The sequence below is a fragment of the Schistocerca cancellata genome, chromosome 7 (genome assembly GCF_023864275.1).
Source record: "Schistocerca cancellata isolate TAMUIC-IGC-003103 chromosome 7, iqSchCanc2.1, whole genome shotgun sequence".
In the NCBI taxonomy this organism is placed as follows: domain Eukaryota; kingdom Metazoa; phylum Arthropoda; class Insecta; order Orthoptera; family Acrididae; genus Schistocerca; species Schistocerca cancellata.
In genome coordinates this window covers 318,453,263-318,477,087 of record NC_064632.1, presented here as the reverse complement: position 1 = coordinate 318,477,087, position 23,825 = coordinate 318,453,263, and positions in this window count along the sequence as shown.

The window sequence follows — 23,825 nt, the reverse complement described above, 5'->3', positions numbered from 1 at the left end:
CCAACCGCTGCTCAGATCGTTGCTGCAGATATAGTACGATGCGCCAGAGGCGTATACCGAATGCGATAGTCTTCCCTCTCAGTAGTGTCGGGTGACCGTCCAGGAGCCCGGTCTTCTCGCGACCATACTTTCTCGTGGTCAACGCTGCCAGCCATCATGTACAGTAGCTACAATGATGCCAAGTTTTTCTACAATACCCCAGTAGAAAGATCCAGCTTCTCGCAGCTCTATTATACGATCTCGTTCAATTCAGTGAGGTGCTGGTAATGTTGTCTTTAAGAATGCAATAAATGGAAAGTGCAGGGCAGCCAAGGCGAAATAGATGTAGATAAGTTGTCAAGATATGCAATAAGAAATTATTATAGGGACACTGAGTCAGCGTATAGAAAATTCAAAAAAATCTCGGGGTAATTAAAAGCAACAGTCCAAACCTTAGGATTTCAACTGCCAAACACAGACGAGAGAACAGGGAGGTTGAGAGAGTACACTGAAGGCCTATATGAGGGGGAAAACACGTATAATGGCGTGATAGAAGAAACTGAAGTTGATATGAAAGACACAGGAGACCCAGCATGAGTCAGAATTTAAAGAGCTCTGCAAAACTTCAGTTAAAATGAGGCTAAACTGGTAGATAACAATCCAACTGAATTTTTAAAATAATCGGTGGAAGTGGTATCCAAACGGCAATTTGAGTTAGTGTTTAGTATCTATGAGACTGGAGGCGAACCATCAGACTTACGAAAAAGTGTCATACACGTAGTATTAGTCCCAAGATAGCAAGGGCAGATACTGCGACAACTATTTGACAATCTGCTCAAAAGCTCAGAGCTTCAAGCTGCTGACAAGAATAATGTACTGAAGAATGGAGAATAAAACGGAGGTTCTGTTAGATGACGATCACTTTGGCTGTAGGAAAGGTAAGGGTATAAGAGAGACAGCTGTGATATTGCGTTTATGATGTGAAGAAGACTGAAGGAAAACCAAGACACGGCCAAAGGATTTGTCGATCTAGAGAATGCGTTGTACAATTTAAAAAGTCTAAGATGTCCGAAATTATGAGAAAAAGAGGAGTAAGCTGTAAGGAAAGGCGGGTAATACACAGTACATACAAGATGCAATGGGGAACAATAAGACTCGAATATGGAGAACTAAGTGTTCATATTAAAAGGGGTAGAACACATTTAAACACTCTTTCGCGGCAAAGAAGTAATAGCCGCGATTCGAAAAAGGTTCAAGAGTGGAATTAGAATCCAGGGTAAAAGGATATCAGTGGTAAAATTCTCTCATGACACTGCTCCTCAACGAAATGAAGAGTTACAAGATGTGTCGAATGAAATGAAAATCCTAATGAATACAGAACATGAACTGAGAGTAACAGAAGAAAGTAATGAGAAATAACGTAAACGAGAATAACGACGAACTTAACCACAAAATTAGTCATAACGGAGCAGACGAATGTAAGAAATTCGGCTACCTTGGAAGCAAATTAAAGCATTATGGACAAAGCAAGGTGGACATGAGGAGAAGAATATCACAGGCAAAGAAGGTATTCCTCAGCTAGAAAAGCCTATCGGTGTCAGACATAGGACTTAATATGAAGAAGAAATTTCTGGGAATGTGCATTAGAGCACAGTGTTGTATGGTAGTGAATCAGAGACAGTGGGAAAACTGAAACAGAAGAGAATCGAAGATTTTGAGCTGTGGTGCTATAGTAAAATGTAGAAAATTTTATTGACTAATAAGATAACGAATGAGGAGTTAGTCTGCAGAATCAGCCAAGAAAGGAACGTATGGGAAACACCGAAAAGAAGAAGCGACAGGTTGGTGGAACATGTGTTATGGTACTAAACGGAGCTGCAGTGAGTGAAAATTGTAAGGGAAGACACAGACAGGAAGACATCCAAAAAATAATTGAAGACGTAGCATGTAAATGCTACTCTTAGATGAAGAGATGCGCGCAGGAGAGCAAAGTCAAATAACAACTCCTACAGATGTGTTCAACGGGTTCTTTCCATCCGTAAATGAATTGGAACTAGATGGAACACAATGGTTCCCAAGCTTTCTTAGGCATACTCGTTGATCTATGATCTATGAACGAGAGCAAATGTCTTTGAACCCGTCCATCAAAGCTTAGCACCGAAGTAAGCCTTAGTGTAACAAAAAGAAATTAACAATCCAGTTTTCAATGTGACGAAAGGTAATGAATATTTTTTTACTGTTCAGACAAATAAAGTTCACTTTTCTTGAAGCAATAAACAGTTCATATTAAAGTTATGATGTCAAATAAGTCATCATACAAGTACGTCTCTGCAAGATGATGTTAAACGCAATTATTATTCCATAGAAACCTATAAAGCATACCACATTAGAATTAGATACATTGTCTATTAATTTGAATCGATTGGCGAGTCTGTCAGTCGAACCAAGGAGCGATAAGTGACTATGATTCAGCCAAACCACTGGATGCATCATACATTAATTCTCTGGTTACTTTCTGTGCGCAAATTTCACAAGGCTTAGTTTCTACAGCAATACGTCAAGATCTAATTATCATACCTAAAAGTCTTAGACAGTAATAGGATGCTGACATAAGAAGTAGTAGTCCAACAAAATAGTGGTGGTAAAGTTAATTAAAAATAATTTTGCTTTCTCATTCAAACAAAATCTAATTAGTTTTGTTTTTAAAGCACAGAAAATTTTATCCCATTCCCAACTCCCTTTCTGGAAGATAGGTAACCCTATGATACTTCAGTACACAGTACTGTAAAAAGTACCCTCTGCTATTCATTTCCTAGTGAGTATAAATTTAAAGTAGATAAATTTAGCAGTGACAGGTTGGTTTTAATTTCTATTTGCCTTAGAAAATCGGTTTTCATTAAGGGTGGCTAGTGGCTGAGCAATGTTTGCAGTTCTGGACAACAGAGGAACGGTAACGACCGGTGTTGTTAGGGAGTATGAGGAGGCCTGGCCCTGCAGTCCACGGGGAGGCGATGAGTGTGCCTCGGGGTAGTTTGCAGAGGGCGACTGTGTCAGCACAGCGTTCTGCCAGGGAGAGGGGCCCACTGTGTACCGCACAGAGTCAACACCGCTGGGGCTTTGCCAATCAACAGGTCGTGAGGCCGACACAGCGCGCGTCTCTGCAAAATGCCTCACACACAGATACACAGGAGAAAAACAGACAGGGAGAGAGAGAGATGGTTCAAATGGCTCTGAGCACTATGGGACTCAACATCTTAGGTCATAAGTCCCCTAGAACTACTTAAACCTAACTAACCTAAGGACATCACACATACCCATGCCCGAGGCAGGATTCGGACCGGCGACCGTAGCAGTCCCGCGGTTCCGGACTGCAGCGCCAGAACAGCACGGCCACCGCGGCCGGCAGAGAGAGAGAGAAAGAGAGTTAGAGATAGAAAACGAAATAGAGGAAGAGGGAGGAAGGGGACAGGAAAGAGAGAGGGGGAGATTATAGTGAGGAGGGGGAGAAGAGTAGGAGAGAGAGGGAGAATATAGAGCAAGGTCAGAAGATTGGAGGGAAGGAGGGAGACAAGGATGGATACAGGGACAGAAAGGCAGAGAATGAGAGGGCGAATGACAGAGAGGGAGGGAAGTAGGTACAGGAAACGAGAGGAATAGAGGGAGATCAGGAGAAAGTAAGGGAGCAAGGGAGAAAGAAAGAGAGAAAGACGAGTGGAAGGCGAGAGACACTGGGGAGGAAGATGGAAGAGAGAGGGAAGGAGGACCGAGGGGGCTGGCTAGGGAGACGGAGGGAGGAAGGAAGAAGCGAGTGTAGAATGGAGGGAGGGAGGAAAAGAGACTGGAGGAGGGGAGAGAGAGAGAGAGAGAGAGAGAGAGAGAGAGATAGAGAGAGAGGAGAAGGGGAAGGGAGAGAGAAAGAGAGAGAGGGAGTGAAATAGGATGGGGGAGACATACAGAAAGAGGTGGTGAAAACACCCTCATATTTGACTGCTGGAACGAAAAATATATCTCAGTCGAAGCTTTGGGAATATTTCCATTCTTAATGTTGACTGACTTAGTTGAGTGTTGGCAGAAACAATGAACTATCGTTGTTTGTTCTATTCATATTTGATTTCTATTGAATTTTGTAATGCTGCTGATAATGATATTCATCACAATGTGGACCGTTTAGTTGAAGAAAAACTAAGTCATGCGAGATTCCCTGACCACTGTCTGTTTTGCTTTTTTTTCATCAGTTAACTTTAGACTTATTTCTCTGTCACTGAGAGATCATATCGATATTTTTGGGTACGAAAGCGGCTGTGTTTTGAATGAAAATTACTTGGCACGCCACGAGAGGAGGCCACTTGCACATGTGCCGCCTCTGAAGACGATGCGCAAACAGGGTACGAGAAAAGGCTAGCGTAGACAGAATATGGACAGCCAGGAATACCTGAATGTTGACCACGACAGTGGAGAGTATTGATTTTGAAAGGCGGTGGACTTTTCTGTTTGGAGGTGGCTACTTAACAGCTGGCAGCATGTAAAGTCGTCACTTCTTCGGTGCCATTTTCCCCCCTGTTGTGGAACTTTGAATGTTGTGGAGCCAGTTTTTAATTCCGCTGCGATAATAATTTCATCAAGGTGCTGCATGGCTGTTTGACAGTTATTACCATCACATAAATGAAGTCAATGGCGAGCTCTTGTTTGCTGCATTGAGAAATACGTGCCTTGCCTATAAGGCGATTGAACTTACTAGTCACCACGAGAGTTCTCCTTCCTCATCACTTATGTTCCATTTATTCACAATTACAGTCGGACTGCAGCAGTAGCTTGCTGTGTTTTGGGTAATTTGATTTCCTTTGTAACTGCTATACAGCATTCTGTCGTAAACCGCTTGGTCTGTAACCACCTGAGCTGGCGTTCTGGTGAATGTGTGGGATTTGACCAACGCAGGGTCCATGTATAACTAATTATTAATGTGCAAAATTCATTTATATTGTAAGTGATGGGAAACATGTATAACTAATTCCTCGTTTACCTGGTACCTGATTGATTTAAAATGATATTGTATGAGTGGTGAAATTATCTTTTTTATATTTCAGAACTCTAGGACTCAACTGGTTTCTTTCCACACATGTAAAACCAGTGGGACGATATCGAATGCAAATGCCAGTTTCATGCAGAGTTTCCACACCAAAGCCTTGTGGTTCTTTACCGTCGTAAAATCTGAGGTTTAATGCAACTTGTGTCATGGGAAGTCTGTTTGTACCGAGTTTGGTGTTTCAGAGGATTTTTCATGCTAAACTATCTTATTATTGGCATCTTTAAAATAAATGGTTGATATCACACTGTTTAATTTAGTCTTTGGTGTTTTTAAACAGTCTTTGATGCTAAACTGTCTTTCATTATTATGTTAGTAGTAACTTATGATCCAGCTACTGGCGCCCATTTAAAGAGTTTTGATGTCAAATTGTTTGCTTAAATCTTTAAGGTTGTAAATAAACTTTTATGTTAAGTTGATATTTTAATTAATGGAGATTTTAACCATTTGTTTGCCTGGTGGACTATCAGATGTTTTGATGGGCACCTTTTACATATTAATAATATTTTGTGTATTATAGACAGTTAAATAATCAATTACAAGTCCCTGATTGTATAACTAGAAGTGTTCCAGTTACCAGTTTGTGTCATATTTAAATTTTTTTTGTTAAATAAAGTAGAGAAACTTTTCTGTTGAGAGTAGGATCTCTAGCTTATTGAAATTGGATCCCTGCATCATTAAATCATTTTAGTAATCCATAAAATAGTTCCTCACTTTTGATTCCAGTGGTATTACTGCTTTTCGACAAGACCGCAATTTTATGATTAATTTACTTCACTTGCCATTAATAAGAGTCGTGTTACTGGAATGATTATATTTATTACTCTATTTACTATCAGGTAGCAGAAGCTTTTGAAATCTTGTGTTAGAAAAGACAGTTGAAGATTTGATTAGTAGAGCAGGTAACGAATGAAGATTTGCAGAATCTTGTTGGATATAAAAGAGTTTTATGGCACAATTTAGATGAAGTATGGGATAAATCGATAGGACACATCCTAGAAAGTCAAAATCAGATGGTAATGGACGGAATTACTGGTTTAAAAGTGTCGTACGTGGCCGAAAGTTGAATACAGTGATCTAGTTGAAATAGATTATCATTGCAGTAGTAGTGCAAAGATGAAGATATTTGCACAGGATGGACTACAATCTACAGCTGCATCAAACTAGTTTCGGACTAAAGACTAGAAGGAAAACGACAGTTGCTATTATTATTGTTATTATTATTAGTGTTATTATTATTATTATTATTATTATTATTACCAGTCTTTTCGTCGCAGTATCAATCACATATGCATTCCATCCATACGTTGAACACTCCTAATCCTCCCTTTCTCTGTATCCACCTCTTCCTCCTTCCATGTCTCCACCTCATCCTCCCACCTCTATCTGCTTATCTCCTCCCCACAGACTCTCTGTTTACCTTCTCCTTCCATCTCCTTGACGATTTCCTCCACCACCTCTCTCTGACTATATCTTCCTTCTCTCTCCCTCTGAATGTACCTTCCTCCCTCTCTGTATTTCTATTTCACCTCCCCCTCTTCCTTTTCCACCTTCCTATTACCCCTCTACAACTTCTACCTGCTTAATGCGTCTTCAACTCCTCCCTTCACTCTGTCCTCTATCCATCTCAACCCGTCTCCAGCTATACTCCAATACATTTCAATAGAGAAGGACGATACTACTCCTACTACACCTCTGTCGCTCAGGGCAGGCTACTTGTTGGGACCCAGAGAACTGTTTTCTGTCCCTGACATGTAGGCTGCCTACCTGTTGTGATGGGCATCCTATACACCAGAGCCTGGCAAATGACGTGTTTTGCCTGTATCTCCATTCCTATTGGATCTAAGAGACTACAGACCCAGTGGTGATGCTAGTGAGGCCTGCTGTTTCTGAGCCAAATGTGGTAAAAACCGATGCGGGAGTGTATGAGGTGATCCCAAATACACACACATACACTCTGATTGATATATATGACAAATAACATATTATATACAGGTAACTGTAGTCTACCTGAGTGGCCAGCATCTCTGACTGTCTTCCAGAGCACATGGATTCAATTCGTGGTGTGATGGGAACAGGGGGCACTCAGCCTTGTGTTACTAGAGTGAGATGCAGCGACTCCAACGTCTGGAAAACTGACAACGGCCAGGAGAGTGGTGTGTTGGCCTATCGCCCCTATTCATCAAATCTAAAATAAGCCATTTGGTGGGTTCTCGGTATTGCTTGCCCCTCTTGTCTAATTGTGTAATTAGTTTCTATTCTTACTGTCATTACTTTATTATTATTATTGTTAAGGTAACATGAACACTCCATGCTCCTTAGATAGACGAAAGCTGCATCAAACCTGCTTTTGGTCCAGTGATAATCATAACAATAATAATTATTATCACTATTAATGAAGCAGAAACCCACAGCCGAAAATTCGTGGATTCGTCTCCCTCTCGAACCACAAAATTTTTCTGTCTGGATTTTGCTTAGAATTCACACCTCGTTGTTTCTGATTTCCCATTAAACAGGAGGTCCCCTTTCGCTGGTTGGATAACTGGGATAGGAAAGGCACACACAACTAGCATCGAACTGAGAGACTTACACCAGGCCGTTCAGCGACAAGAAGTTATTAGCAGAGATATAATAGTCTTCAAAAGTTTTGCTAAATTTGCTGTGAATTTTCCTGATGTCCATAGAAGGAACTTTAGATAGCTATGCTCGCAAACTATCTGCTAGATTAAATATGTGTGACAAGCGAGCACTCGGAACCGGAACGGAAAGCAGCCTTTCATACACAGCGCTCCTCCAGTACGTTGTGTCTGGCTACCAGTCACGCCCCGCCCTCACACTTACAAATCTGATAGAGCTTCACACCAAGTTTGCAAACTTAAAACAAAAAAACTGTACACCAGAGTGAAAGAAACATTCTCTCACTATGCTCGGTACGCCAAGAAATGCACAATACTATGTACTTGAACACTACAGACCATAATCGTCTCAAAACATTCAGCCGCAATTGATGACTAGAGGCTACAGGTGCGCCAGACTAACTAGTTTCGAAAACAAATCAGAACTTAACAGGGACAGCAGTACGGTCAAATATCGGATGCACAGAATTAAAGACCAATATCCCTAACTGTTTCTGGATCGTAGAGCGCGTTCCATGCTGCAGTTTTATAAAGTAACTTAAGAGAAACAAGTTTCCCGCAAAGAATCGGATAGAATTCTAGGAAAACCACCTTTGTGGAACACAGCTTGCTTTTATCATAGAACTATAGATGCAGGTGGACATGTAGACCCTGTAGAGACTGTACCACGTCGCCTATATTACGAAACAGCTAAAACGGAGCACAGTGTCAGTTGCAGGTTGCCTATCTAACGGATAACGGAGGCAATACTTTTATTTTCAGTTATTCATATAAATATTGACCGAATTCTAAAATCTGAAATTCTGTCATAATCTATCCATTAATGTTATCATAATCTATTCACTCTACGTTGAAGTTTAAAGACAATAAGTGAAGTATTGATGTTAGAAATTGAGTATATGGCTTAAGAGAACATAACTTACAGGTTCAAACTACCCATATTATATTCATCCAGCATATTGGGTTGATTGCAATTAGCCACTTCCAACAAAGTTTACAATAATTTCAGACCTTTTTGATTCTTTTTCTCGCTGATACTCCCTCCCCACCTCCTCAAGAAAAAAAAAATATACGAAGAAGGTACGCCACTTAGTAAGTTGTAAAATGTCAACACCAGAATGAAATTTTCACTCTGCAGCGGAGTGTGCGCTGATCTGAAACTTCCTGGCAGATTAAAACTGTGTGCCCGACCGAGACTCGAACTCGGGACCTTTGCCTTTCGCGGGCAAGTGCTCTACCATCTGAGCTACCGAAGCACGACTCACGCCCGGTACTCACAGCTTTACTTCTGCCAGTATCTCGTCTCCTACCTTCCAAACTTTACAGAAGCTCTCCTGCGAACCTTGCAGAACTAGCACACCTGAAAGAAAGGATATTGCGGAGACATGGCTTAGCCACAGCCTGGGGGATGTTTCCAGAATGAGATTTTCACTCTGCAGCGGAGTGTGCGCTGATATGAAACTTCCTGGCAGATTAAAACTGTGTGCCCGACCGAAACTCGAACTCGGGACCTTTGCCTTTCGCGGGCAAGTGCTCTACCAAAAGGTCGGAACTCCGGATAGGCCAGCTAATTTTGGGAACGTTATTGTCCACAAAAAATTGCCTAACAGATGCTGCTTTATGATAAAGTGCACTGCCATGCTAATACAACAATCATTGTCTCCAAAACTGTTCCTCTACTCTACACAGTAAATCCTCTGCATTTTACGTCTTCTCAAGAGTGGTAAAGAGTCCAAACACAATCACCATAAATGCGCCCATACCATATCACTATGTTAGTCCTACATATGATGCCAAGTAAAGTCCTCCTGGCATTCGCTACGCCCAAACCCTTCCATCGGACTGCCACAGGAATAGCATGAATCATCACTCTAAATCACTCGTTTCCAGCCATTCACTGTCCAGTAGCCTCGACGTCTGCATCAGGCCAAGCACCGCTTTCGTTTATTTCAGAAATATGTGGCTTGTGAGGAGCCGCTTGACCATTGTATCCCTTTCTTTCTAACTCCTTATGCACAGTAGTTGTGCCAGCTGGACTGCTCATAGCACTTTGGAACTTGCTAGTGACGTCATGCGATTTTTTGCAACAGCCCTCTAATGCTCGACGACCTCTGGCCGCAGAACACGAGGACTGCTTCGTCCTGGTTTAGTTATGGTTGTTCCTTCGCGTTTCCACATCACAATCGCAACACCGACAGTCGATCTGGGCAGCTTTAGAAGGGTGGGAATGGTCCTTATGGATCTGTTATTCGGGTGACGTCGAATGATTAGTAAGAGGCCGAAGTCACTCAGATTTCCTGACAGAATCATTCTGATAATGCTTCTCTACGCCCAGCACAATACTCCCCGCCTCCCTTTACACTAGCGGCTCTGCCTCGCGTGATATCTTGTGATCAGTTCGTCATTACGTAGGGTGGCGAGCATGCTTCTGATCAGGTAATGTATCCTGTTGTTGTTGTGGTCTTCAGTCCTGAGACTGGTTTGACGCAGCTCTCCATGCTACTCTATCCTGTGCAAGCCTCTTCATCTCCCAGTATCTACTGCAACCTACATCCTTCTGAATCTGTTTAGTGTATTCATCTCTTGGTCTCCCTCTACGATTTTTACCCTCCAATGCTAAATTTGTGATCCCTTGATGCCTCAAAACATGTCCTACCAACCGATCCCTTCTTCTAGTCAAGTTGTGCCACAAACTTCTCTTCTCCCCAATCCTATTCAATACCTCCTCATTAGTTACGTGATCTACCCACCTTATATTCAGCATTCTTCTGTAGCACCACATTTCGAAAGCTTCTATTCTCCTCTTGTCCAAACTAGTTATCGTCCATGTTTCACTTCCATACATGGCCACACTCCATACAAATACCTTCAGAAACGACTTCCTGACACTTAAATCTATAGTCAATGTTAAGAAATTCCTCTTCTTGAGAAACGCTTTCCTTGCCATTGCCAGTCTACATTTTATATCCTCTCTACTTCGACCATCATCGGTTATTTTACTCCCTAAATAGCAAAACTCCTTTACTACTTTAAGTGTCTCATTTCCTAATCTAATTCCCTCAGCATCACCCGACTTAATTTGACTACATTCCATTATCCTCGTTTTGCTTTTGTTGATGTTCATCTTATATCCTCCTTTCAAGACACTGTCCATTCCGTTCAACTGCTCTTCCAAGTCCTTTGCTGTCTCTGACAGAATCACAATGTCATCGGCGAACCTCAAAGTTTTTACTTCTTCTCCATGAATTTTAATACCTACTCCGAATTTTTCTTTTGTTTCCTTTACTGCTTGCTCAATATACAGATTGAATAACATCGGGGAGAGGCTACAACCCTGCCTTACTCCTTTCCCAACCACTGCTTCCCTTTGATGCCCCTCGACTCTTATAACTGCCATCTGGTTTCTGTACAAACTGTAAATAGCCTTTCGCTCCCTGTATTTTACCCCTGCCAGCTTCAGAATTTGAAAGAGAGTATTCCAGTTAACATTGTCAAAAGCTTTCTCTAAGTCTACAAATGCTAGAAACGTAGGTTTGCCTTTTCTTAATCTTTCTTCTAAGATAAGTCGTAAGGTCAGTATTGCCTCACGTGTTCCAACATTTCTACGGAATCCAAAGTGATCTTCCCCGAGGTCGGCTTCTACCAGTTTTTCCATTCGTCTGTAAAGAATTCGCGTTAGTATTTTGCAGCTGTGACTTATTAAACTGATAGTTCGGTAATTGTCACATCTGTCAACAACTGCTTTCTTTGGGATTGGAATTGTTATATTCTTCTTGAAGTCAGAGGGTATTTCGCCTGTCTCATACATCGTGCTCACCAGATGGTAGAGTTTTGTCATGACTGGCTCTCCCGAGGACATCAGTAGTTCAAATGGAATGTTGTCTACTCCCGGGGCCTTGTTTCAACTCAGGTCTTTCAGTGCTCTGTCAAACTCTTCACGCAGTATCTTATCTCCCATTTCGTCTTCATCTACATCCTCTTCCATTTCCATAATATTGTCCTCAAGTACATCGCCCTTGTATAAACCCTCTATATACTCCTTCCACCTTTCTGCCTTCCCTTCTTTGCTTAGAACTGGGTTGCCATCTGCGCTCTTGATACTCATACAAGTGGTTCTCTTATCTCCAAAGGTCTCTTTAATTTTCCTGTAGGCAGTATCTATCTTACCCCTAGTGAGACAAGCCTCTACATCCTTACATTTGTCCTCTAGCCATCCCTGCTTAGCCATTTTGCACTTCCTGTCGATATCATTTTTGAGACGTTTGTATTCCTTTTTGCCTGCTTCATTTACTGCATTTTTATATTTTCTCCTTTCATCAATTAAATTCAATATTTCTTCTGTTACCCAAGGATTTCTATTAGCCCTCGTCTTTTTACCTACTTGATCCTCTGCTGCCTTCACTACTTCATCCCTCAGAGCTACCCATTCTTCTTCTACTGTATTTCTTTCCCCCATTCCTGTCAATTGTTCGCTTATGCTCTCCCTGAAACTCTCTACAACCTCTGGTTCTTTCAGTTTATCCAGGTCCCATCTCCTTAAATTCCCACCTTTTTGCAGTTTCTTCAGTTTCAATCTGCAGTTCATAACCAATAGATTGTGGTCAGAATCCACATCTGCCCCAGGAAATGTCTTACAATTTAAAACCTGGTTCCTAAATCTCTGTCTTACCATTATATAATCAATCTGATACCTTTTAGTATCTCCAGGATTCTTCCAGGTATACAACCTTCTTTTATGATTCTTGAACCAAGTGTTGGCTATGATTAAGTTATGCTCTGTGCAAAATTCTACAAGGCGGCTTCCTCTTTCATTCCTTCCCCCCAATCCATATTCACCTACTATGTTTCCTTCTCTCCCTTTTCCTACTGACGAATTCCAGTCACCCATGACTATTAAATTTTCGTCTCCTTTCACTACCTGAATAATTTCTTTTATCTCGTCATACATTTCATCTATTTCTTCATCATCTGCAGAGGTAGTTGGCATATAAACTTGTACTACTGTAGTAGGCATGGGCTTTGTGTCTATCTTGGCCACAATAATGCGTTCACTATGCTGTTTGTAATAGCTAACCCGCACTCCTATTTTTTTATTCATTATTAAACCTACTCCTGCATTACCCCTATTCGATTTTGTATTTATAACCCTGTAATCACCTGACCAAAAGTCTTGTTCCTCCTGCCACCGAACTTCACTAATTCCCACTATATCTAACTTTAACCTGTCCATTTCCCTTTTTAAATTTTCTAACCCACCTGCCCGATTAAGGGATCTGACATTCCACGCTCCGATCCGTAGAACGCCAGTTTTCTTTCTCCTGATAACGACGTCCTCCTGAGTAGTCCCCGCCCGGAGATCCGAATGGGGGACTATTTTACCTCCGGAATATTTTACCCAAGAGGACGCCATCTTCATTTAATCATACAGTAGAGCTGCATGACCTCGGGAAAAATTACGGCTGTAGTTTCCCCTTGCTTTCAGCCGTTCGCAGTACCAGCACAGCAAGGCCGTTTTGGTTAATGTTACAAGGCCAGATCAGTCAATCATCCAGACTGTTGCCCCTGCAACTACTGAAAAGGCTGCTGCCCCTCTTCAGGAACCACATGTTTGTCTGGCCTCTCAACAGATACCCCTCCGTTGTGGTTGCACCTGCGGTACGGCCATCTGTATCGCTGAGGCACGCAAGCCTCCCCACCAACGGCAAGGTTCATGGTTCATGGGGGGGTAATGTATCCTACGTATCCTAATTTAATATGTTTCTGTAACGTACTGTCTTTCAAAAATGGTTCAAATGGCTCTGAGCGCTATGGGACTTAACATCTGAGGTCATCAGTCCCATATAATTTAGAACTACTTAAAGCTAACTAACTTAAGGACATCACACACATCCATGCCCGAGGCAGGATTCGAACGTGCGACCGTAGCAGTCACGCGGTTCCGGACTGAAGCACCTAGAACTGCTAGGCCACCGTGGTTGGCACGTACTGTCTTTGATAATTTACATCTTGTAAGGTGTAATTTAACACATTTTGCTCCTAATGTTTCGTTTCCTACGTGTTGCCGTCTGTTGTACACACTAGTCAGTTGCCTTCTGACGATAGCTGAAAAATCCGAAAAACAGTTCGAAATATTTTAATCACGTAAACTCAGTTTATTCGATTTTCAACCTAAAATTGGTTCGAAATACCCTCTGACACACGTTGGACAATAGTTTGTGGAGGGTACAGTGCGTTTAAAAGTCATCGTTACAAACGTCTATGCGTGATAGCTTATGGGGTTCAACGTTTGAGCTAGACAGGATATTTGCTGACGCTTTACAGTGACGCTACGTGTCCTTTGAATTGAAGTGACAAAAGCCATAGGATACCTCCTAATATCGTGTCGGACCTCCTTTTTCCCGGCGTAGTGCAGTAGCTCGATGCGGCATATAGTCAATAAGTCTCGTTGGAAGTTCCCTGCAGAAATGTTGAGATATGCTGCGTATATAGTCGTCTATAACTGAGAAAGTGTTTCCGATATCGCTGCGGCCGGAAAAAGACCCTGTAAGAAGGGGACCTACGACGACTCAGGAGACTAGTTCAACTTGACAGAAGTGCAGCCCTTCCACAAATTGCTGCAGATTTCAATGCTGGGCCATCAACAAGTGTCAGCGTGCGAACTGTTCAACGAAACATCATCGATATGGGCTTTCGGAGCCGAAGGCCCATTCGGGTACACTTTATGACTGCACGACATAGAGCTTTACGCCTCGCCTTGACCCGTCAGCACCGACATTTGACTGTTGATGACTGGAAGCGTGTTGCCTGTGTAATGGTACTTGAATTACGTAACCATTACGGCAGCTCACCTGAACCTCTCGATACCAGGAATATTATACTGTGTTTCTGTGAAGTAGTTGACATATTTCTGAGACAACATTCAGATTTGATTTAATTAACGTAGAGGTACTTTGATACATCGATATGTTTGTATTGCAATGATATTATTCTTATGTGTATTCTTTGTTTTGTCACTATGATCTTTGACGTATTTGTAACTCTGATTTTTGGGAGCGTAAGCGATTATTAGTTATTAGAGGGTCGGACCTTGAAAAAGGTCAAGTCTTGGTCATCATGTTGGAAAGACGCATATTGTAATCAGCTTATAAAATGTGAACTTTAACAGTGAGGAAGATGTTTTCAAGTATGTTTTGTATTGTGAAGTGATGTTTTGTATGTTACGTGATATTGCAACAAAAGCAATAAAAAGGAAGCGTACCTTAAATTCGGAGTGCTGATTATTGTTTTACATCACCATTGTGCTAACTTTGAAAGGTTTAATCTTCAAGAATGGTTTGTGAAGCGCATCTACAAAACTTTTGAATATAGCAGAATAAAACCTAGGCCTCTTTGCATCCGAGCTTGTAATCATCACCACATAGATTTTCGACAATTGAGCCATGATTTTACAACGAGACCAGCGTGGGAAACACGAAAAGATGAGTGCCTAGTTTCTTCATTATTACATGAAACGACTTTATTAATTGTGCTCTAATGACACCTGCCATCTAATAACTTTGTTGTTGCCCGAAAATGCAGTATTTAGCAGCGTGAGGAACACCACACTCATTATTAAATTTTGACCTTTGTTGTGGTAGGGTTGTTAGACCTGGTAGAACGAGTCTCCTTCCAAATTGTATCTAGCGGATGGACGTGTACGGGTATGGAGAGAACCACGTGAATCCATGGACCCTTCATGTCGGCCATTGCGTTGTTCGTGATGAGAAGTAGTGCTTGAGATTAGGTACTCTCGGCACACTCTTGAACCCGTGGAACTAGGAATATTGAATTCTCTAACGATTTCCGAAATGGAATGACCTATGCGTCCAGCTTCAGTTATCAAGTCGCCTTCCAAGTGTGTTAACTCCCGTCATGTGGTCCTAATCTCGTTGGAAACTTTTCCACATGAATCACCTGAGAACAGGTGACAGATCCACCTTGCACTGCCCTTTTATACCTTGTGTGCGCCATGCTACCGCCATCTATATAAGTGCATATCGCTATCCCATGACTTTCTATCGCCTCAGTGCAGTATTCGATACCTGGAACGACAAGATTTCACTGATCCGAAAGGGTTTATTAGTGAGTACGCAGCATACAATCTACCCCACTAAAATGATTTTCAATAAGAAAACCACAAGAATGAGTGTCTGTAAGAGGAGAAATATATTTTACAAGCGAGTCAAAAACACAATCTCGCCAGGCCTACCGCCTGTCAGACTAACCAGATCACTGAATGGTAGGCAACACACATTGCATGTAAACGCAGCAGAATGCCCATGACCTGACGTCTCTCAGGGGCAGGACCAAACCAAACAAACGTCAGCGAAAGTTTGAGTGAAGCGTCAGTGAACATTTGACGGACAGAGTGCATCTGCTACAATTGTTTGCTGCGGCACACTGATTAAATGACTGCCAAACTGAAATTGCTGTAATCATGTGAACTACTATCAAAATATCAAATCTTCTTGCCTAATGATCAGTAAGTCTATGTATACTATAAGTACAGTTAGAGGTTATTGTGCCCCTACATTGTTTTTCAGAATGTAATAAAAACCCTTATATTATTTATGCCTTAAAATTCTTTATAGTGAAACCAATACAAGTGCAAAAAAAGTTACACCGAGGTGACAAAAGCCATGGGTTAGCGATATGCATGTATACAGATGGCGTTACTATCGCGTACACAACGTACAAAAGCGCAGTGCATTGCCGGAGCTGTAATTTGTACTCAGGTGTCTCATGCGAAAAGGTTTCCGACGTGATTATGGCAGCACGATGCTAATGAGAAGACTTTGAACGCAGAACGGTGGATGGAGCTAGACGCATAGAACATTCCATTTCGGAAACCGTTAGGGAATTCAATATTACGAGATCCACAGCGTCCAGAATATGTCGCGAATACCAGATTTCAGGAATTACCTCTAATCAGGGACAACAAAGTGGTCGACTGCTTTCCCTTAACGACTGCCGGCAGTGGGTGTTAGAGTAGAGTTGTTAGAGCTAACAGGCAAGCAGCACTGCCTGAAATAACCGCAAAAATCAATGTGTGACGTGCGGTTCCCCCGACATGTACCCATCGAACATCGAACATTTAAGGGACATAGTCGAAAGATCAGTTCTCAGTTCGTGCACAAACCCAGCACCGGCAGAATTTTTTCGCAGTTGTGGACGGCTATTAAGACAGCATGGCTCAATATTTACGCAAGGGACTTCCAGTGACGTGTTGAGTCCATGGTACGTCGAGTTGCTGCATTAAGCCGGGAAAAAGGAGATCCGACACTATATTAGGAGGTATCCCATAACTTCTCTCACCTCACCTTGTTGATGGTGCTCTATTTTGAAAATCTTTCTTTTGGTAAAACAAACAATATAAACAGTACGACCACGTTCATTGAGAAACGGATATATGAGTAATTAAAGCAAAACTAATATAAAAAGCTGCAAAACGTAAGGTAAACAGCAGATAAACTAAAAATACCTAATCGAAAATATATTGTTTTAATTTGATGACGAACTAAAGTTTCAAATATTGAAATACATTCCTGAAATTCAACTTTATTGTAATAGGTAAGCATGCACTACCAGAATTTACTCACGAAAATCTGTCCTGGATTGGGACTCGAACTTGGATTTCCCGGTTATCGCGTGCAGTCGCCTTACCTATGAGTGGGGAGCAAGGAGCGTGCTCGGATAGCCTAAGTGGCAAGGCCACCGCCCACGGAAAGTGGGATATCCACGTTCGATTCCCAATATGCACAAATTTTCATGAGTTGCTTTCGGCAGTTCAGAAGAATAAATTTCGAAAATATATTGGTATGGTTTCTACAAAAACAAGAAGTCATTCGTAGTCACTCTCTGCAATCTTTTCACAGAGGCAATATAATCATAATCATTTCCTTCTGAGATATCTCTCGATGAATATCCTTCCTGAGGCAGCACTTGTGACGCCGTACCAATGTTTCGTGAATATTTCCGTCTTCCTCCTCCCCTCCTTTGACCACGCCATCTGCTTTCTCCAATCCGTTTCCTTCGATCCGTGGTAACTGGTACCTGGGCCTGGGATATATTGTTATACCGGAGGCAACCAATAGGCAATTCTACAAATTTTTTTTTTTCTGAAGGAGATTGGTTTTATTCAGGACTCCAATACACCGTATTTTTCCTCACTCTTTTGGCTACAAAATCCTATTTCCGAACACAATCTCCTTTCATTCCGACGGCCTTACACCACCTTACTGGAAGGGCTTGTATGCTCGCATGATGCCATTCTACTGGTCCATGACGGAGCCAACATCATCCACGTGCTGCTTCCCATAGAGTGCATGTTTCATTGGGCCAAACAGCTGTAAGTAAGAAGGTGCGAGATCCGAGCTGTAGAAGAAAGAACAATCCAATGAAATTTTGTGAGCTCCTCTGGGGTGCGCAGACTTGTGTGAGGCCTTATGTTGTAATGAAGAGAGAGGAAGTTCGTTTTCATTTTTGTGGCGAAGGAAACATTGTAGGAGTTATAGCTGTCTGTGGCTTGCCGGCTAATGGGAGAACGGACAGGCCTGCGAGTACTTTGTGCGATGATGACAGGCGCCTCACCCTACGACTCACCGTGCTTTTGTTCACTTCCAGGTCTTCTACAAGCGCCTGTGAATATCTGCCATCAAAAGTAACTCAATGGCAGCTCTCTGCTTGCATTGTTTCTCCGTTACAGACTCCACTTCGAAGGCTTTGTGTAGCTTCGTCACCTACTGCAAGTTCATGATATTGTAGGGGCGGAAGGGGAAACATTCCACGATGTCCCAAAAAAAATTTCGCATTTTTTCATTCTAAATTGACAGAGAAAAATGTGCTGTATTACCTATTGAACGCCTCTCGTAGAGCTCGTCATAAAGTGACGGGATGTAGTTCATTATCTCCTGAAGATTTTTCCACCTCTCGAATTTATTTCAAATTCACTTTAATGAAATGGCAGCGGAGGAGATACCGATGGGGGACCAATATAGGGCCTCCTAAAATCCGTTTCTAGTAACTCAAGATCTTGGTTTGAGTACTTGAACTTTAAAGATTTTGTTTGTTCATTCAGATCCACCTGATGTTCCTCCATTGTATTTTGTATCTTTCTCTAACTTCTTTCTTCACTATGGTATCCATGTATTTAACTGAAAGAAAGGTTCTGTTTTCATTCCCACTACGGAAAACTTTCTGCTGACCTCGTTCAGTACTTGCATCATATGTTGGGGGACAGACACATATGTAAAGTGTGTGTTTTCCTTTTTAGAAACACCTAAATCTTTATCGCATTTCATATATGTATGGCCATGTTCAAGAACCTTGTGACATATTTTGTTAGGACGTTGATTTTTCCAGTATTTCAAAACATGGCCCATTGAAAAATGCGTTAAATACAAAGAAACCACAGTGAAAATCCGATGAAGCTTTGCATAGATCTGTTAGGCAGTAACGCTAATACGCCCTTATATACAGCACAACAACGCTCTTCTCAGTTCTCAGCACACAGTGAGCGTGTTAGGATGCCTTGAAAATAGTGACTGCCTCCAAATAAATGTGCCTGCCGAGAGAGTTCTTCTGATTTCAGGCGACCCCACATAACTTAACTTGTCACTGCTTTCCTTCTTCACGACAATTCTCGGCCGCACACTACAGGGGCGAAGAGTACGCTCCTGTAGCTTTTTAGATGGTAAGTGTTTGATCACCCACCATATAGCCCGATCTTGACTCCTTCTGATTTTCGTATCTGCTCAAAAGAACCGATTTGGTGCAGACAACGAGCTGCAGTGCAGTGCAGAAAACTGTCAGAAAGCACAGGAGGCTGCCTTCTATGGAAATTGGTACAACGCTACGACACACGGGTAAGTCGGAGCGGCGGCTACTTACAAGGGGAGGCCACGACGTTTGGAACGCGGATTTACTGCAAATTTCGTACACTCGTAGTACTCCATGAGGACAACAAAGTGTGTAAGCAGTAGCGCGCACTTCCCAAGTGTTATTGAGAAAATCGCAAGATAATTTCGGTCGTCAAATATATACCTGTGCGTGGCCATTTTTACCATAAAGCGGCGGCAGCCGAGTCGTTGGCACTGTAGCTCAGCGTGCTCGGCCAGAGGGTTAGTTACCCACTGTAATAAAAAAAAACTCAGTGAACGGATCAACGAAGTACCTGAACAGGTGTCATCGGACGCCCGCCCCGAACTCATTCAACGAACAATGTAGAACAACATGAGACGAAAAGAAAAAAAATAGTGGTTAGCGTTCAAGCCCCGTAATCGCTGGATCGCTGGATCGAGTCTCGTTAGTCAGTTCTTTTTTAATTTCAATACAGTCATTTTCTTTACTATTTATATTACAATTGATATAACGGGAAAAATACCTGTAATCTGATGAACTTTTATTAAATTGACAATGTTATTTGGTAGTCTAAAAATTTGTATTACAAATAATATAATATTCATAACTATCGACTAGTAAACGACAAAACGCATAAAGTGATACTAAAAATGTATGCTTGTCCGCGATTTGAGAAATCCCTTATACCTGGAAGGAGCCCGAAACGACTTGTTGCCTGCAGGTTTTGACCGGCACAGACGGCTTTCGAAAGATGTGCAATTAATCGTCGCTTTCGACATTACGAGTACAAGTTGCAGGATGGTATTTCGTAAGAATATGGAAAACGTACAGTTAAACGGCACCAGCTGCATTGAGTAAATGCTATGTTTCCGCATACGCAAGGTCTTTTGAGGTTTTCCGTGGAAAAACATACCTCGTTAACATTTTCAAAAATCTCTCTTTCAGCCGATAATCTGGAAGCAAACCATGCATAACGCAGTATTTCCTTAAATATCACTGCTGATAATGCTCATACAGTATCCAGTGTATTTTAATAGCGTCTTCACGAGAAGAAATTTCTCGTTCTCTTTCGATTAAATACGAACAGTTTTGAAGACACGGACAAGCATACTTTTTCAGTGTCACGTTATGCGTTTGGTCGATTACTAGTCGATAGTTACGAATATCATATTATACAATTTGTGATAATAAACATTTGTAGACTGCCAAATAATAGAGTAAATTAAATAAAAGTTCATCTGATTATACGTATTTTTCCCATTATATCAATCGTAATATAAATAGTAAAGAAAATGACTGTGTTGAAACTATAAAAAAACTGACGAACGGGTCTCGATCCTGCAATACAACGATTACGGGGCTTGAATGCTAACCTCTTTTTTTTGACAATCTTTTTTTTCACTCTGACCATTTTTTTATTATTATTCCACAAAAACAGTAACAAAATGGCTAGCTTACAATAAAATGACATAAATAAGGTGACAGAAAATTGCAGTCATAAATTATAGCATTCATAGAATGAGGATTGATATTCTGTCTTTAGAGTCTTCAGCAGTAGCACACATTTAACACCTTCACTGTTACCTTCAACTGGTGGCTGTTCAACACTCACATTTTCTTCTTCTGCAGCCTGAAGTTCCTCATCATCATTTCCCAGACCCAAATTAATGAGTCAGTAAATCCTTGATGTGTGTTCTTTCCAGGGTAAATTACGTGGACAGAAGAGCAGTCCCGTACAGCGACATCGCAAAGTCCTTCACCGCCTTGTTATTTTTGTCAGTTCCAGCCTTCTAAACGCATCCTTAGGGAGTTCAAGATATTCCTTTATAACAGACACCAGATGTTTGCTGTCATATTCCTGTATCTGCTGTACTACGGATTTATTTTTCATGCGTGACGTGCAGGTGAGGTTAGGGTTGGGAACGTGACACAACCTATCCCCTCTCCACGAGGAGTCCAGTTCCTAACCTATACCATTCTGTTTTAGACAACTCAGAGCATTTTACCATATTTCTGATTGTGATTCTGATACTTAAGTGTTTTATCGAATTCATTTTCCATATACATCTTGTATTCAATATGTTCATCACTCCCAATATTGTCAAACATGTAACTTGTATGTTTCCCCATTAACCAAATAACTGCGTTATTTTTTGCCCGAGGGCAGTAACTTTCTTCTGGTCTGAAGAATATGTTAGTCGGTGCACTGTTTGCTGAAGTTCTTGTTATCCGAGCAATTTTATCCCTGGTCCACCTCCAGTTGATAATCCGATCTCCACATGTGTAACGATGAGGCACACTATCAACGAGGTTGCATTTGCTGCAGAGGTTAGTGTCACTTAAACAGATGGAAAAGAGACGCTCCTTAGTGCTGATGATGTTACTGACTACCTTGTGCCACGCTGTTCTCACGTCGGACGAAAGAACATCGAACCACTCGGTGGCCGCTGCTTCGTGGTAAAAATTCCCACGCACAAGTTTATATTTGACGAACGAAATTATCTTGAGATTTTCTCCATAACGCTTGAGAAGTACGCGCTACTGCTTACACATTTTGTTGTCCTCGTGGAGTACTACGAGTGTACGAAATTTACAGTAAACCCGCGTTCCAAACTTTGTGGCCTCCCCTTGTTAGAGAAGCAGCTGTAAGGTGTAGCTAACTGTTGGTAATAAAATGGTTTTGATTTTCACAGTGGCTTGCATTTCGCAACCGTTCGTTCCCCACTCTCTGAACAGTCCTCGTATTTCTGTGAGTATGAGATACGTTTTGAAACTCCATGCGTATGTAATGAAGATGTAAAATCAAAGCCTCAGATTTACATAGAACAAACAAACAACTGAAATTAAATGATGTTGTTAAAAGTAATAGACCAGAAGACAAACATGTGAAGCTGTGTTACAGCTTAACGTGTTATGTGCCTGACGGGGCTAATATCGTTGAGTCAGGTGGATATGTCTGAAATTAAAAAATTCTGAAAGGCTTAATTTCAATTTAGAGTGACTTGGGCAGAGACAGGCGGCCGGCATTACGGTTCATAGACCGAAATTAATCAGTGGCGGATCCAGGCGAAGTGTAGCAGTTTCCTCATGAGAGTGCGAGCCGGTGCCAGCCGACATGGAGCTGTGGATTACAGTTCTGGAAAAAGCAGCGGGCCGCTGGCTGGGGCGCGTGGCAATCCAATTAGCGGCGTGTTTACTCGCAGCTCAGGCCGCGCCGCGGCGTTAATTTATTCGGCGAGCGTGTCCCGTCCCAGCCCGGACCAGGATCGATAGCTCCCCGCCATCTCCAGGAAGACTGGCGCCCTTTGATGTCGGCCGACCGCGACTCCTCTGTCCCAGACACCTGCTACAAGTGTCTCCCCCTCGCTTTCTGCCCGGTTCCTCGCCTGCTCTCGCCACAGTTCTCAACCTCAGGTCCTCTCCCTGTGGCGAGCCGAAGTTCTAGTCCTACTACTGAGATTCCGCCAACAAAGGTGACTGACGGAAACTTCGACCTGCAAATTAAGCCCCAATGGCCGGTCCCCCACCTGCACCTATTGCCTGAATCCGTACACTGTAATAAACTGTTCTGTTAGCTGGTTTCCCGAAGTGTGCTTCAAGGGGCTGATTCTCTGAACAAGCAACATTTTTTGTGCATATTCTATGGTGAAAGTAGATGGTTATGGAAGATAAACCATCCCTAGTACAAGCATACCATCACTAAAATGATCAGTGAAAGCTTATCATAAACTGAAGGAAACACATTCAATAGCGAAGGTGTACCTTCAATGGCCCCAGTTAGTCGATGTGTACAGCACTAGATTATTAACGTTGCGTCTAACAATGGTACCAGGCACTGGAATGAATGTAACTGTCGTCAATCGTGTATTGTTATGTCATACAGCAGTGCAGCTATAGCTGAGCGGAATCAATTGGGCAGAATCTGGAGCGGCGCTCGTAGAGTTGCAAAGCGCCGGCTAGAGGGCCTATCGTCGGTGTCGGTGTCGTAGTGCCAACCTAAGAACTTGTACTACGGCGTGGCATCGTAGCTATCGATACCACAGAGACCTACTCGTGCGACCAGTCATCCTCCTAGAAAGCCTCTCAGGCGAAGCAGTTTAGCACTTCCTGCAGGTGACACTGCCTCCGTGCTGGAAGATTTGCCTTTGGTGGTACGAAGGGTAATGTGGCCACTACATGATGATGCTCCAGATCACTGCCCTCTTCAGTGTCGAAATAAAACACTGGTA